Source organism: Sus scrofa, chromosome 6 (assembly GCF_000003025.6).
Source record: "Sus scrofa isolate TJ Tabasco breed Duroc chromosome 6, Sscrofa11.1, whole genome shotgun sequence".
NCBI classification, from domain to species: domain Eukaryota; kingdom Metazoa; phylum Chordata; class Mammalia; order Artiodactyla; family Suidae; genus Sus; species Sus scrofa.
Genome location: NC_010448.4, coordinates 77,734,447 through 77,747,791, shown reverse-complemented (window position 1 = coordinate 77,747,791; position 13,345 = coordinate 77,734,447). Strand labels below are relative to the sequence as shown.

General features: G+C 51.3%; 1 non-coding gene across 11 annotated transcripts in view; it reads left to right on the top strand.

The window, feature by feature from the left end:
* Positions 12–13,345, top strand: part of EMC1 — a 24,407-nt gene continuing 11,073 nt past the window's right edge. For 2 of the 11 annotated variants that reach the window (XR_002344930.1, XR_002344923.1), the window contains exons 1-15: positions 12–361; positions 3,072–3,196; positions 4,157–4,222; positions 4,466–4,559; positions 5,403–5,531; positions 6,262–6,388; positions 6,929–7,078; positions 7,365–7,532; positions 8,039–8,110; positions 8,439–8,501; positions 9,136–9,258; positions 9,986–10,082; positions 10,411–10,533; positions 12,143–12,342; positions 12,479–12,628. This is a non-coding gene — a transcript (ER membrane protein complex subunit 1). Of the gene's footprint in view, positions 362–3,071; positions 3,197–4,156; positions 4,223–4,465; positions 4,560–5,402; positions 5,532–6,261; positions 6,389–6,928; positions 7,079–7,364; positions 7,533–8,038; positions 8,111–8,438; positions 8,502–9,135; positions 9,259–9,985; positions 10,083–10,410; positions 10,534–11,143; positions 11,153–12,142; positions 12,343–12,478; positions 12,629–13,345 lie in introns of all 11 variants that reach the window. The other 9 variants (XR_002344927.1, XR_002344921.1, XR_002344926.1 and 6 more) reach the window with 9 other exon arrangements.

The following is a 13,345-nucleotide window of genomic DNA, read 5'->3' as shown; positions in this document are numbered from 1 at the left end:
GTGGCGCGGGGGCCTCTGGGATGGCCTTCGGGGGCTGCCCTCGCGCGTGCCTGAACCAATCTGCGCGGCGGCCCGCCTCTCCCTGCCGCCTGCACGCTTTCCTGTGTTTCCAAGGCGACTTCTCACGCAGGTTGGGGATCCCCGAGTCCCGAGCGTCCCACCAAAGGCTGTGCTTGCGGCCCCAACTCTATGGTTCCTCGGGGGCCTGCGGACCGGTGCATGCCGGGCCGGCGGTGGGCGGGGCCCGGGCTCCTATCATGGCGGCGGCGGTGGCGGCGGCTGCTTCCCGATTCTGGCTGTGGGCCGCCCTGCTTATCCCTGCGGCCGCGGTCTACGAAGACCAAGTGGGCAAGTTTGACTGGTGCGTACGTGGGGGGCCTACTTGGAGGTGTGGGGCTATTTGCATACCTGTCTTCTGTCTAAAAGGAGGGCAGTAGCATGCAGCAGGGCCAGCTACATAACTTTGGGGCCCAGTGCAGAATGAAATGTAGCACCTCTTGTTCAAAGATTAAGCGTTTTAAGGTGGCGACGGCAGAGCATTAAACCAAGAGTTGGAGACCTTTCTGTGCCAGTCCCTGTGCGACGGTACAGGTCACTAGCCCGTGAAGTGAGCTCTGCCATCCGGGTATGCTTGGGGTTCTGGTCAGAGGTCACTCTTCTCCTCCCCCATCAGGCCTCATTTCTGTGACTGTCAGGTTTCTGATTTACTGGGTTTCACACGAAGACAGCCCACCCTTCTAGCTCAACTCTTCCACGGGCTCAGAACAGGACCGCCCAAGACTCACATCAGCTAGGTGTCATTCATTCGCTCTCTTACTGGCTTACTCACCCATTTACTCTTCCTTCATTCACTCATTCGCTCATTTTCATTCATTCACTTACTCTTCATTTATTCATTCATTCACTCACTCGCTCACTCACTGACCCAGCCACCCATCCCTTCCTTAACCCCACGGAGTTTGCTCACTTCTGCGTGAATGTCAGTTTGCTACTGAAGGCTGTACAGTCTTAGGAAAATGACTTAACCATTCTGTGTCTCAGTTTCTTTATCTGTAAAATGGGTTTGCTAGTTTCCTAACAATTACCTTCTGCAATAGTTGTGAGGATGAATAAGATAATTCCTTTAAAGTACTCTCAGCAGAGTGCCTGGCTCATTGAGTACAAACAGTATGTTCCCAATTATTATTATCATTATTATTAAGGGGACACTTTAATCCTTCTGATTACTCCTTCGTGGCTCTTCTTTGAAGTCTTTTCTGGACCAATTGATTTGCATATTTATTGAGTGCCTGTATGGGCCAATGGTTGTCCTAGACGTTGTGGCTACAGAGACGGAAAGGAGCTCAGTCTAGGGGGCCAGGTATATAAGTATGTGATATAAGACAGTGTGTCAAATGCAACATAAATCACATATTTAATGATGTGAGCAGATGCTCACAATATAATATGTATGGTTGACTCCTGAAGAACACAGGGGTTGGGGGGGGCAGACACCCTCTGCAGTCAAAAATTTAGCATAGCTTTTAGTCAGCCCTCTGGATTCATGGTTCCACATTTAAAGATTCAGCCAACTACAGATTGTGTAGTAGTGTAGTATTTAGAAAACCACCAGGGTAAAAGTGGGTCTGTGCAGTTCAAGGGTAAAAAGTGGGTCTGTACAGTTGTACAAGGGTCAACTGTATGACACATATAAAGTGTATATGGTATGATTACAATTTAGCAGAATTCTAGGTATATGCAATTTATAAATTGAAAAGTGAACGGAAGGAAATACACCATATAAAAAGTTTATGGTGGTGGTATTTTAGGCATTTTTTGTTTTCCTTGTTATATCTTTATGTATTTTTTTATGTTTCCTAGAATAACCAGGAATTATTTTTATAGCCCAGATGAAAGATAACAGCATTTTAAAAGAGGGCATGGTTCTCCAGCAGGTTAAGGATCCGGCATTGTCATTGCAGTGGCTTCAGTTCCTGCTGTGGCGTGGGTTTGATCCTTGGCCTGGGAATTTCTCCTTGCTGTGGGAGTGGCAAAAAAAAAAAAAAAAAAGAGAGAGAGAGAGAGCATGAGCAAAGGATGTAGTCTAAGAAGGTCTTAGTTCTGCATTCCAGTTCTGACAGCAATTGGTTGACCTCAGTGGACTTTGGTTTACTGGCCTGTCAAATGATAGTAATAATTTTTGTCTTACGTGCTTCATAAAGTGTTCAGTGAATACAGTGAGATTAAAGTATGTGGAAATACAGGTAGAAACTGTTACATGTTGTATATGCTTGTCTTTCTACATTGGTATAGTTTTTCCTTTTTTTAAGAAAAATAGACCAAACATCATAAAAAGGGAAATTCAGGGTAAACGTCATGTGTTTAATTTGCTAGCGATTGCATTTCATGAATAGCAACGTGTAAGCACCTCCTCTGTACTTGGTAGTATACCACTGGAAGCTAATTACATTCCCTCGATGCTTAGAAAAGTGTTGGAAGTGATGGGGTCTCTTCCAAGGAAAGTATGAATAGTGAGTCAAATGGATCCCGAATGTGGTATGGGGGCTAGAACAGGCTGCAGAGAACAAAGACCTGTCCTGATCTATGGAGTTTTGTTCAAAGATTTGCATAATTTTTCTCCTAAAGTCAGTGAAAATAGAAGGGAAAGTTGGCTTGTATGCTCGTTAGCAACAGGCTTTGTGTCTCTTGTGTGTAATGTGAGTGTCTAGTACTATCATTAATGAATAGAGAGGGAGCTATAATTTTGTTCTAGTAGGATTTAGGCCAGGTGCTCTTTTGGGTGTTTCTTATCTTGAGATAAATGCTTGCTTGTTTTTAATCACTTACTTAGTACCAGAAGTAAGACTGTCGTGTTACTCATCTGTTAGGAAGTATTCTCTCTTCTTGCTTCTGACCGCATTGCATGGAAATCTTGCTTTTGGTCAGATCACTTCATTAACACACATTTCTTAGACATCCTGAGATAGGTATGACGGTGATAACCTCCTGTATTTGTGACATTGTCTTTCTCCAAGGGGTTTTGTGCGGTGGTGGTTTTGGCCCCTTACATTTCCCTGTGCTCTTTTCTGTAGGAGACAGCAGTATGTTGGGAAGCTCAAGTTTGCCTCCTTGGAATTTTCCCCTGGATCCAAGAAGTTAGTTGTGGCCACAGAGAAGAATGTGATTGCAGCACTGAATTCTCGGACAGGGGAGATCTGTGAGTGAACTGTGTAGACGGTTAGGTCGGGATCCCTCTAGTCAATCCAGGATGGCCCATGGCTTGAGACGTCTGCCTGGCTGATGACCAGCTTGAGGACAAGTTGGCCACAAGTTGCATCTCTTTGTAGATTCTGATCATTTGGTTTTTTTTGGTCTTGTCATCTTTGAACATTTAATGTATTCCTGTAACTGGCCTTTGAGTCGATTTCCTCAGCCCAAGTCCTGAGTGTTCTTAAATAAGATATTGCTGCAAAAAAACACATTGTTCTGTTTTGCACTAAAGCTTTGGATGCTTCCCACTTCCACCCTTAAAATTTAGACATTTTTTCATGGTTATTTTTAGGCACTAAAGTCATGGAAATATAGGTTTTTTTGTTTTTGTCTTTTTGTCTTTTTAGGGCCACACCTGTGGCACATGGAGATTCCCAGTCTAGGGGTCGAATCAGAGCTATAGCCGCTGGCCTGTGCTACAGCCACAGCAACAAGGGATCTGAGCTGCATCTGCAACCTACACCACAGCTCATGGCAACGCCAGATCCTTAACCCGCTGAGCGAGGCCAGGGATGGAACCCACGTCCTCATGGATGCTAGTCGGGTTCATTAACCACTGAGCCATGATGGGACTTCTGGAAATATAATTCACAATCATTGTTTTTCTTGTCAATCAGGATTTCATTCATTTTGCCGTGGTCTGTTTATATGCTTGATGGGATGGGGTGGGGTGGGGCTGGGAAGTGTGGAGACCTCAGTTTGGGACAATAGCGGCCCCTCTCAACCCATCCCCCCACAGCCCAGTGCGTGGGAGGGAGTGGATCTTTGCCAAGGAGTTGTCTTCCTTCCCTCCCTCGAAGTAAAGCTGGACACTTCCGTGCAATTTGGACACTTCAGTTCTCTCCCACCCGACTTCTTGGATACTCTGCTCCAGTTCATAGTAACGTCTTACTCTCCTCTTTCTCAGTGTGGCGCCATGTGGACAAGGGCACGGCGGAAGGGGCAGTGGACGCCATGCTGCTCTACGGACAGGGTAGGTAGTGTCCTGCTTTGTCTCTCTGATGCTGTTGCCTCCCTCTGCGCATCCCTTGCTTCTTCCTCTGCAGTGTCTGGTAGGGACCAGAGTAGCGGTGTCCCTAATAGGAAAGGACAGCTACAGCTCTAGTTTCTATTTGCACTCACACATCAGAGGTGAGGTCATTGCCCACAGGCTCTGGAAGGCTACAGACAGAGCAGCACTTTGGCAAATGGCCTCAGGTGGCCTTTTCTCTTCCAGATGCAATCACTGTGTCCAATGGAGGCCGGATCATGCGCTCCTGGGAGACTAACATCGGGGGACTGAACTGGGAGATGACCTTGGACAGCGGCAGGTAGAGAGGAGGAAGCTGGATTTCCTCTTGGCCTGGTTAAAGCCTTTGCTGCCACACTGATCTGCATGGACAGCAATTCTGAGCGTTTTAGCTTTTTTCCTAGTGACAAAAACCACTGACGAGCCGAAGAGCATCAGGCACCCAGTTTTTGACGTTCTTGAGGTTGTGAGGCCCATGAGCTTACTCAGCTCGCACTTATGGCCCGCCTGTTAGCTGCAGAGCTCTCTGCTGGGCACTGTGCTCGCTCTTGTACTTGACTGCTTTTCCTAATTTACTATCCCTGAGTTCTTTGTGATGTTCTAGGTATAAGGACATGATATAAAACTTCCAGTGTTCCAAGTTTATGTTTAGAGAACAGTTTGAGCTACTGTCACATGTTTGCTAAAGTTGTGTGAGTTATAGGGTTATTAGGTTATATATATATCTTCTGATAGTAATTCCTTTGGTAAATCCTTTGGGAGCCCCCCAGGCAGTGGGAACACACCTGTGAATATGACACAGTCTCCATCATCAAGGAACTTGTCAGCTGGTGGAGCCAGGTGTGCAGCCCACTAACGACAGAACTGTCTGATGACTGCCAGGGTGGAGGGTTGGCTGTGAAGTCCCAAGGGGAGGAGGGACCAGCCTAATCTCTCCTAAGGGAGATTCAGGGAAACAGTACCGGCAAGTGGCTGAAAGTACAGCTTCTCAGTCAGCCAGTGGAAAGCGGAGCCACGCTTAGGATCCAGATGCATTTGACCCCAAGCCTGTTCATTACCTACTGAGCTATGCTGGTTGTCCTGGATTGTCCAGCCTGAGGCTCAGGAGGCTCTGGGCAGCACTCACCCCTGTACCGGTGCTCAGTTTCCAGGCGCTTGGGCTGGTAGGCCTCCAGGAGTCGGTGAGGTACGTTGCGGTCCTGAAGAAAACCACTCTTGCCCTCCATCACCTCTCCAGTGGGCACCTCAAGTGGGCAGAACATCTCCCGGAAAGGTAAGGCCACCCTCCCACCAGGTGACCGCCACCTCCTCCTGTTCTCTGCGAGCCTTTCTCCTCGAGGGTTGAAGCGTTTGCTTTGATGCAGGCTTACTTTAGCCTGAGTCAGTGATCACTAGCTCACTCGGATCTAGGGAGCCCAACACGCTGCATCACATGTAGTGTGTTGGGCTCACTAGATCTAGGCCTGAACTCCAGTGGCTGCCTCTAGAGTTTCCTTCGCAGCGAGGAGAAAACTCCATCTGGACATGAGAGCCAGTCAAGCAAGGAGAGTGGCTCACTCACTCACTCGCTTTGGCAGGGACTCCAAACTCAGATTCTTGTGGGGCCAAGTGCAGAGCACCCAAGAGCAGCAAAGCAGGCCCAGAGGGGATTGTTGGGAGCTGCAGTGTGTCTAGCCTACCTCAAGGGGGCAGCCTTACCCAGCCAATTGGTGTCCTATAGGAACGTAGGTTGGCCTGGTGTTACCACGCTTTGTACTTTTAAAGAAAAGCTTGGAATCTTATTTTTACATGTAAAATCTCAGTTCTAAATGTTGACAGCGAATTCAAATTAAAAAAAAAAAAAAACCCTCCCAGCTGTGCGCCACATAAAACCTATTTGGGACTGAAGTTTTGTGACATCTGGCTGAGTACCTGGTAGTTTGGTTTCAGAAGACCCCAGAGGATGGTCCTGTCCTGTGGCTAAAGCTGTCGCCCCCTGCTTTTCCTTCCCCTCCCTCCCTCAGTGACAACATCCACTACCAGATGGTGTATTCCTATGGCTCTGGGGTAGTGTGGGCCCTCGGAGTCGTTCCCTTCAGCCACGTGAACATTGTCAAGTTTAACGTGGAGGATGGAGAGATTGTTCAGCAGGTATGATTTGGCTCGAGGAGCCTTGTGCACTGTGGAGGGGAAGAGATGGAGCCTGTCTTTGCACCGGGGACCAGGGGACTCAGCTGGGCAGATGCAAAAGGCATTTTTGGCCACAGATTCTGGGCACTTAGGGGCTGCCTTCTCCTCATCAAGCATTTATTTAAAGCTCTCAGCTTTGCACCTGGTGCTCTCCGGGGGTGGCCGAAAAATTTGCATAGGTCTGTTCATTGCCTGCAAGTATCTCACAAGGTAATTTGAAACCACATGTGGCAAATACAGTAGAGGAATGCTTATTTGACATATCAGGTATTAAAAGCGATCTGGTATATTTTTCAGATAACCAGAAAGAAAATCCTGATCTTCTCCAGCTTTGGAGTTTTTGAGAAGCTGGGAGGGATGGGGAGAACTCCTTGGGAACCAGCCAGGAAGAACCTTTGAGCTTAGGTCCCCAGTGGGATCCGGTGGTGATCTTGCTGGTGAGGTAGGAGGGAAATGTAAAGAAATCCCCATGAACCACCTGTTCTGATGTCTTTGGTGAAGGTCAGAGTGTCGACTCCCTGGCTGCAAAGTCTCACTGGAGCCTGTGGTGTGGTGGATGAGGCTGTCCTGGTGTGCCCTGACCCCAGCTCACGGTCCCTCCAGACCTTGGCCCTGGAGACAGAGTGGGAGTTGAGGCAGATCCCCCTGCAGGTGAGAGGCAAGCGCCTTGCCTTTGTCGCTTTGAAAGGCCTTTTTCTCCCGGGGTCATTGCTTCCTTCCTCTGCATTGGCAGCCCTCGAGAGGTCAGGCCTCTGGCTGAACTGGTATACAGGAAATGGGCCACTCTCCTCTCTGGAGAACCTGGATGGGGGCTTCTGGAGCCACATGCCATGGCCTGGTTACTTTCACTGCCAAAGTGGGACAGAGGATGCTGGCCTGGGACGGGTCAGTGACTTGTCTCCTCCTAGTCTTCATCCGTTTGCTTCTCGTCTCGCAGTCTCTTGACCTAGAATTTGCAAGTGGATTCCAGCCCCGGGTCCTGCCGACACAGCCCAACCCCATGGATCCTTCTCGAGCCCAGTTCTTCCTACAGTTGTCCCCGAGCCACTATGCTCTGCTGCACCACCACCACGGGGTCCTGAGTCTGCTCAAAAACTTCCCGCAGGTAACTGCAGCGGGCGTGGTTTGCTGGGATTCCGGAATATCTAATCTGGCATCTGATGTGGCTGCCAGAAATCCCTGCCTTTGAGTCTGGAGATATTTGCTCAGGAAAGAAGACATCTTTCCATGAGTGGGTTGAGTGGAGTTAGCCTTAGAACAGAAATGGATTTTTTTTTTCCTGAGAGTTGCGAAGGATTTTTAGAGTAACACAGCACCTTTCTGAGTCCGCAGGAGAATGGGGACATTAATTAGAGCTTCCCTCTAGATCTGAGAGCAGCATGGGATGTAGGAGTGACATGTGTCTGTGTTGGAGGTCGGAGAGAGCCCTGTTTTCAGCTGTGGATACAGGGGGGCCTTCCTCTGCTCTCAGATGCCCTGGTCATTGTGCTCCAAAGTTGGGAGCACGTTCAGCTCCAAGGCCAAGGGTCCCTTCCTATGGAGGTGGCCCTCTCTAAGGCTGCTGGCTAGGACAGACCCCGTTTAGGAATTGACACATTCCTCTCTCCCCAGACTGCCCTAGTGAGCTTCGCCACCACTGGGGAGAAGACGGTGGCCGCAGTCATGACCTGCCGGAATGAGGTGGTGAGTATTGAGAGTAACAGCACTTGGGGTTTCATGCCTTATCTTTGCCAGGAGCCCTGAGAACCAGAAGTCGGGCACATGCACCCAGTCACCTCGAGCCCAGAGAGCAGGAGGCTGTTGAGAACCTCTTCATCTGTAGAGCTTTCTCTACCTGCCTTGTCCCCAGGAATGGGACAACCTCACTGTCATCTGGGCCCCGTTGAGCATTGCATGGAGCAGGGATGGGAAGTGGGATTGGCCTTCTCCCGAGGGCTGAAGAGAGAACTCATTTTGGTGACTGGGAAGGGACCCTTGGCTGAATTTTCCCCTTCTGTCCTCTTTTCCCTAGCAGAAGCCTAGCAGTTCTGAAGATGGGTCAATGGGGAGCTTCTCAGAGAAGTCCAGTGCACAGGTAGGGTGTGGCATTGGGCAGCGTGCCAGACCCAGAGACGCACGGGGCCACCCACTGAGGCTCGGGAGCAGCCAGGGCTGTGAGCAGTTCTCCTAGAGTTCCCAGCCTCGGAGGGGCTTTCTGAGTTATGTAAACTCAACCCCGTTTCTCTTGATCCATTATAATTGGGAGATTAGAAAGCAGAATCCCTAGACTCTGTTCCGAACTACGTTCTCCTCTGGGCCTCAGTTCCCCCATTTCCCTTGGGATCCCGGCTGGCAGAGCCGAATAGCAGTCAGTGCAGACGCACTGAGGCAGAGCGTGGGACCCTGGCCGGAGGCACCGGTCTCGGCCGCGGCCTCCATCCTGAGCCTTCCCAAGGGGCTGTGGTCTCCCTGCTTGTGGTCTTACTCTTGGGGCCGTCTCCACTGCATGCTACTGGCTTCCTTCTGGAACGAGAACGTATAGCGGTTGTAGTTTTTATTTATTTGCTAAGGCGCCTTATTTCTGCCTCAGGATCCTGCTTTTCCCTCTTATTTCCCTCTTCTGGCCTGGGTCCTTCTCCAGGGTATCTCCCCCAGATTCCTGGGACTTCCTTCGGGGGACTTTGCTCTGGGGGACCCCTCTCCTTGGCCCGTGTTGTCTGTACCCTTAGGATTCGCTGGCTTGTTTCAACCAGACCTACACCATCAACCTCTACTTGGTGGAGACGGGTCGGCGGCTGCTCGACACCACGATCACCTTCAGCCTGGAACAGAACGGCACCCGGCCGGAGCGGGTGCGTCGGGACCTGTGGGCTTCGCAGCCTGGGGCTCTCTTTCCTCGGGGCCAGTCACAGCCTGGGTCCTAGAGTAGGGTTCTCTGGACGTGGCTCTAGTTCTTCTGGAGCCACTGACACGTCATGACCCCTGTGACTCGCGGTATGAGTAGACTCTGTTTATGCCCAGTCATCAGTGTGCCAGGCTCCTGCGGGGCTTTTTACGTATGCGCTGATCAACTAACCCTCGCAACGGCCTCGTGTTGCAAATGAGGAAACCGTGCCTAGTGATATTTAGAACCCTGGCCGGGTGGCCGACTCCACAGCCTGCACTCTTCACTGCTGCTCGAGGTCAGCTCTGTGCACGTCCAGTGCTGCTCCTCAGCCTCTCTGGCTGTGGCTTCTTCATCTCCAAAGTGTAAAGTCTGACCCGGGCCTCCTGCTGGCTTTAAGGATGTGTTCGGTGTGTGACCCAATGACGCATCTGTGAGGTGCGTCAACATGGGCCAAGTAGAGGGGTCCCCTAGGGCCCAGCACTGTTGCTGTGTCGGCTCCTAAGGATACAGGTATCTGATTGGAGTCCAGGTAAAAGCTGTATTGTTTGGATATCAAATAACGCTGTGACCTGGTCATCTGACAGCTCATGCTTTGAATTTTGGAGTCGGGGGCTTGGGAGGGGGCAGTAGGTGGTGGTGGTGGTGGTTGGACTCTCCCTGACCGAGTGGCCCTGACCAAGTTTGGTTTATAGCTGTACATCCAGGTCTTCTTGAAGAAGGATGACTCCGTGGGCTACCGGGCCTTGGTGCAGACGGAGGACCACCTGCTGCTTTTCCTGCAGCAGCTGGGTGAGTGGACCGCATGCAACCCATTTTTTTAGGCCAGTCCCTTAGTTCCAGTCAGACTCTTTGGGGCTGCGGACAGGCTTCTGGGAAAGAGTCAAGTCAGGAGTATCCTGGATATTTTTTCCAGAGCTCTATGTCACCTGCCTTTCAATAACTCCTTAGCATTCTAGGGTGGGCTATAGAATTTTCCCCACTTGACCTCCTGATTCCAGCCCTTGCCCTGCCATTTCTTCTTCTGACTCGAGAGCTGTGGTAGCCCCTGAGCCACCAAGAAGAGTCCCTTCAGGGGGTGAGGGAGGCGGGCCCGGCTTTTGTAACCCAGTTTCTACAGCAGGGAGGGTGGTGCTTTGGAGCCGCGAGGAGTCCTTGGCCGAGGTAGTGTGCCTGGAGATGGTGGACCTCCCCCTGACCGGGGCGCAGGCTGAGCTGGAAGGGGAATTTGGCAAGAAGGCAGGTATGAACTCGGGGCTGAGAAGCGGGGGGTGCCCTGGGAGCGGGCTGGGTATTTGCCCCATGGGAGATGCCAGCTCACACCTCCCTGGCCTCCAGGCCCAGGTGTTTGGCCAGTCCATTCTGAATTAGGCCTGTAACTGGTTCCCGGCACATTTGTGGCCATACGGTTTATAACACTGCTCTTCCCTCCGGAAGGAATACCTGTGACGCCCTCTAGGGGAAGGTCCTGATGAGAAAGAACCTTAACACAGCACAGTAATATCTACCCTGCTTGAGCACCTAAAATTTGTCAGCCACTGTGTCAGGCACTCATGGGTCCTCTTTGTCTCCGAAGCAGCAGTCACACCTTTCTGGGGCGACATGACTAGGTTGGTGACAGGCCAGTGCCCTTTGAAACTGGCCACGGGCCCAGTGCCCAGCGCCCAGAATGAACTTGGTTTACTCTCCTGATTCAGTCCTGCCCTTCTCCTGCCTCCTGGCCAGTCACCTGGCTGTCCAGGTGCTGTTTATCGCGGTCCCGTGCTGGGCCAGGCACTCTGCTAGGTATTGTAGCCTTTCTTAAGCTGAGGATTAATTTGACTTTACTATTTATTTCTGCTGCCTGGATCCAGCAATTCAAGGTAAAACCTGCTTCCTGTTGCCTGTTGCTCGTTGCCTGCCCACATGGTTAGCTTTGGGTCAGTTGCTTGTTTTCCCTGACTTGCCTCCACGAGATGTATACCATGTGTGTGTGGACTGCTCTGCCTGTGATGCGTCCTGTTTGCTGTCACTTCTCTTCCTTGAGCAGAGGTTGATGGAAAATTGGAGAAGCAAAGGCACAGCTCCCTTTCAGTGAGCACCTAACCACGTTCTGGGGTCTGATCTTGGCAACAGCCCAACCGGTTATATGCCATTTTATAGACGAGGAGCCAGAGGCTAAAAGGTCAAGTACATTTTCAGGGTCACCCAGCTAGTAAACAGTGGAGCTGGGACTTTAATCCAGGGCCGCCCGACTCCAGAGGCCATGCTTTTTACTGTGCCGCCATGCTTGGTGACCAGTCTCATCTGTGGAGGTTTGGGGTGGGAGCCTTATTGGTAGAGGAAGGGGTAGAATGACAGACGGCCCCAGGAATGGGTTGCAAGTGGGTCTGTTGGGTGCAGACTAAATCGTTGACAGAGTAGGATTGAAGGAGTGGGAAACAGGTACCTGTTCATGGCACGTGTGCATCTGGCACTTCCACGCCCCGCCCTCGTCTGGTTTTGTCATGGCTCCCAGAAGCCTTCCTCTGGCTGTTCTGGATGTGGGGTTGTGCTGGAAACACTCACAGCATGGTTGCATCCTGCATGGCTGATCCCTGACCTCTTAGGCTCTTATTTCAAGATTCCAGGCAGGTGAAGTGCTGAGAGTCAGGTGAGTAGGTTTTGGAAGTTCCTGCATGGCTGTTCCTGTGTGTGAGACTATTGGCATCAGGCAGGGCACTGCCCCGTGAGCTTGTGGCCTGGTTGTGGATGACGAGCACTCCACAGGAGACAGAGAGTCTCTCCTTAGGGAAGGCAGGTGCCCCCTTGCTGGAAATAGCCAGTCTGATGGGGAGCGAGCCTCAGCTGCATTACCTTTTCCTTGACACCAGACGGCTTGCTGGGCATGTTCCTGAAACGCCTCTCGTCCCAGCTCATCCTGCTGCAGGCGTGGACTTCCCACCTCTGGAAAATGTTCTACGATGCTCGGAAGCCCCGGAGTCAGATTAAGAATGAGATCAACATTGACACCTTGGCCAGAGACGAGTTCAACCTCCAGAAGATGATGGTGATGGTGACGGCCTCAGGCAAGGTGAGAGGGGCTGGAGCGAGTTCTGGGTGGGGAACAAAAACCCTTTGGAAGGGGATCTCGCCTGCTCCTGTTTTCAGGGAGAGAACCAGTCCTTGGGTCTGTCTTTCTAGCGGCGAGCCAGTTGTTTGTATTGCAGCTTTTTGGCATCGAGAGCAGCTCTGGCACCATCCTGTGGAAACAGTATCTCCCTAACGTCAAGCCCGACTCCTCCTTTAAGCTGATGGTCCAGAGGACAACTGCCCATTTCCCCCACCCTCCTCAGTGCACTCTTCTGGTCAAGGACAAGGTGAGACCTCCACCTCTCTTTTGAGCCAAAGTGGGTGTGGTTTTTTGGTGTTTGTTTGTTTGGTTTGTTTTGCTTTGTTCTTGTCTTTTGGGGCCACACTAGCGGCATATGGAGGTTCCCAGGCTAGGGGTCTAATAGCTGTTGCTGCTGGCCTATGCCACAGCCACAGCCACAGCAATGCCAGATCCGAGCCACGTCTGCGACCTACACCACAGCTCATGGCAACGCCAGATCCTTAACCCACTGAGCAAGGCCAGGGATCGAACCCGCAACCTCATGGTTCCTAGTTGGATTTGTTTCTGCTGCGCCACGATGGGAGCTCCGTTTTCTGGTGTTTTGTGACTGATGACGTTTCTTCTATGCCTTTGGGATTCTCAGAGAGCTAAAGGCGGAGAGTCAGGGGTTAGAGCTCCGTTTCTTCCAGTTTTGGGCCTGAGGGGAGGACCCATCCAGGACTGATGTGGAAGGGACTGAGGAGTAGGGCTGACGTCACCAGGTCCCTAGGAGGCCAGTTGTGCTGCTTCCCGGACACAGGCAGCTGACAGTGGCTCCTGAACGACTGTTGGCTCTTCTCCAGGTGGTGCAGGGCAGGACACGAAGCTGTTTATCTCTGCCTCCCAGGGGCAGACGGCTCTTTGTGGACTGATCCTGCCATCCTCAGAAAGGGGAAGGGGGCTTGGGGCCACTCCCTGGAACGGCCGCCCGGGGGTTACTGAG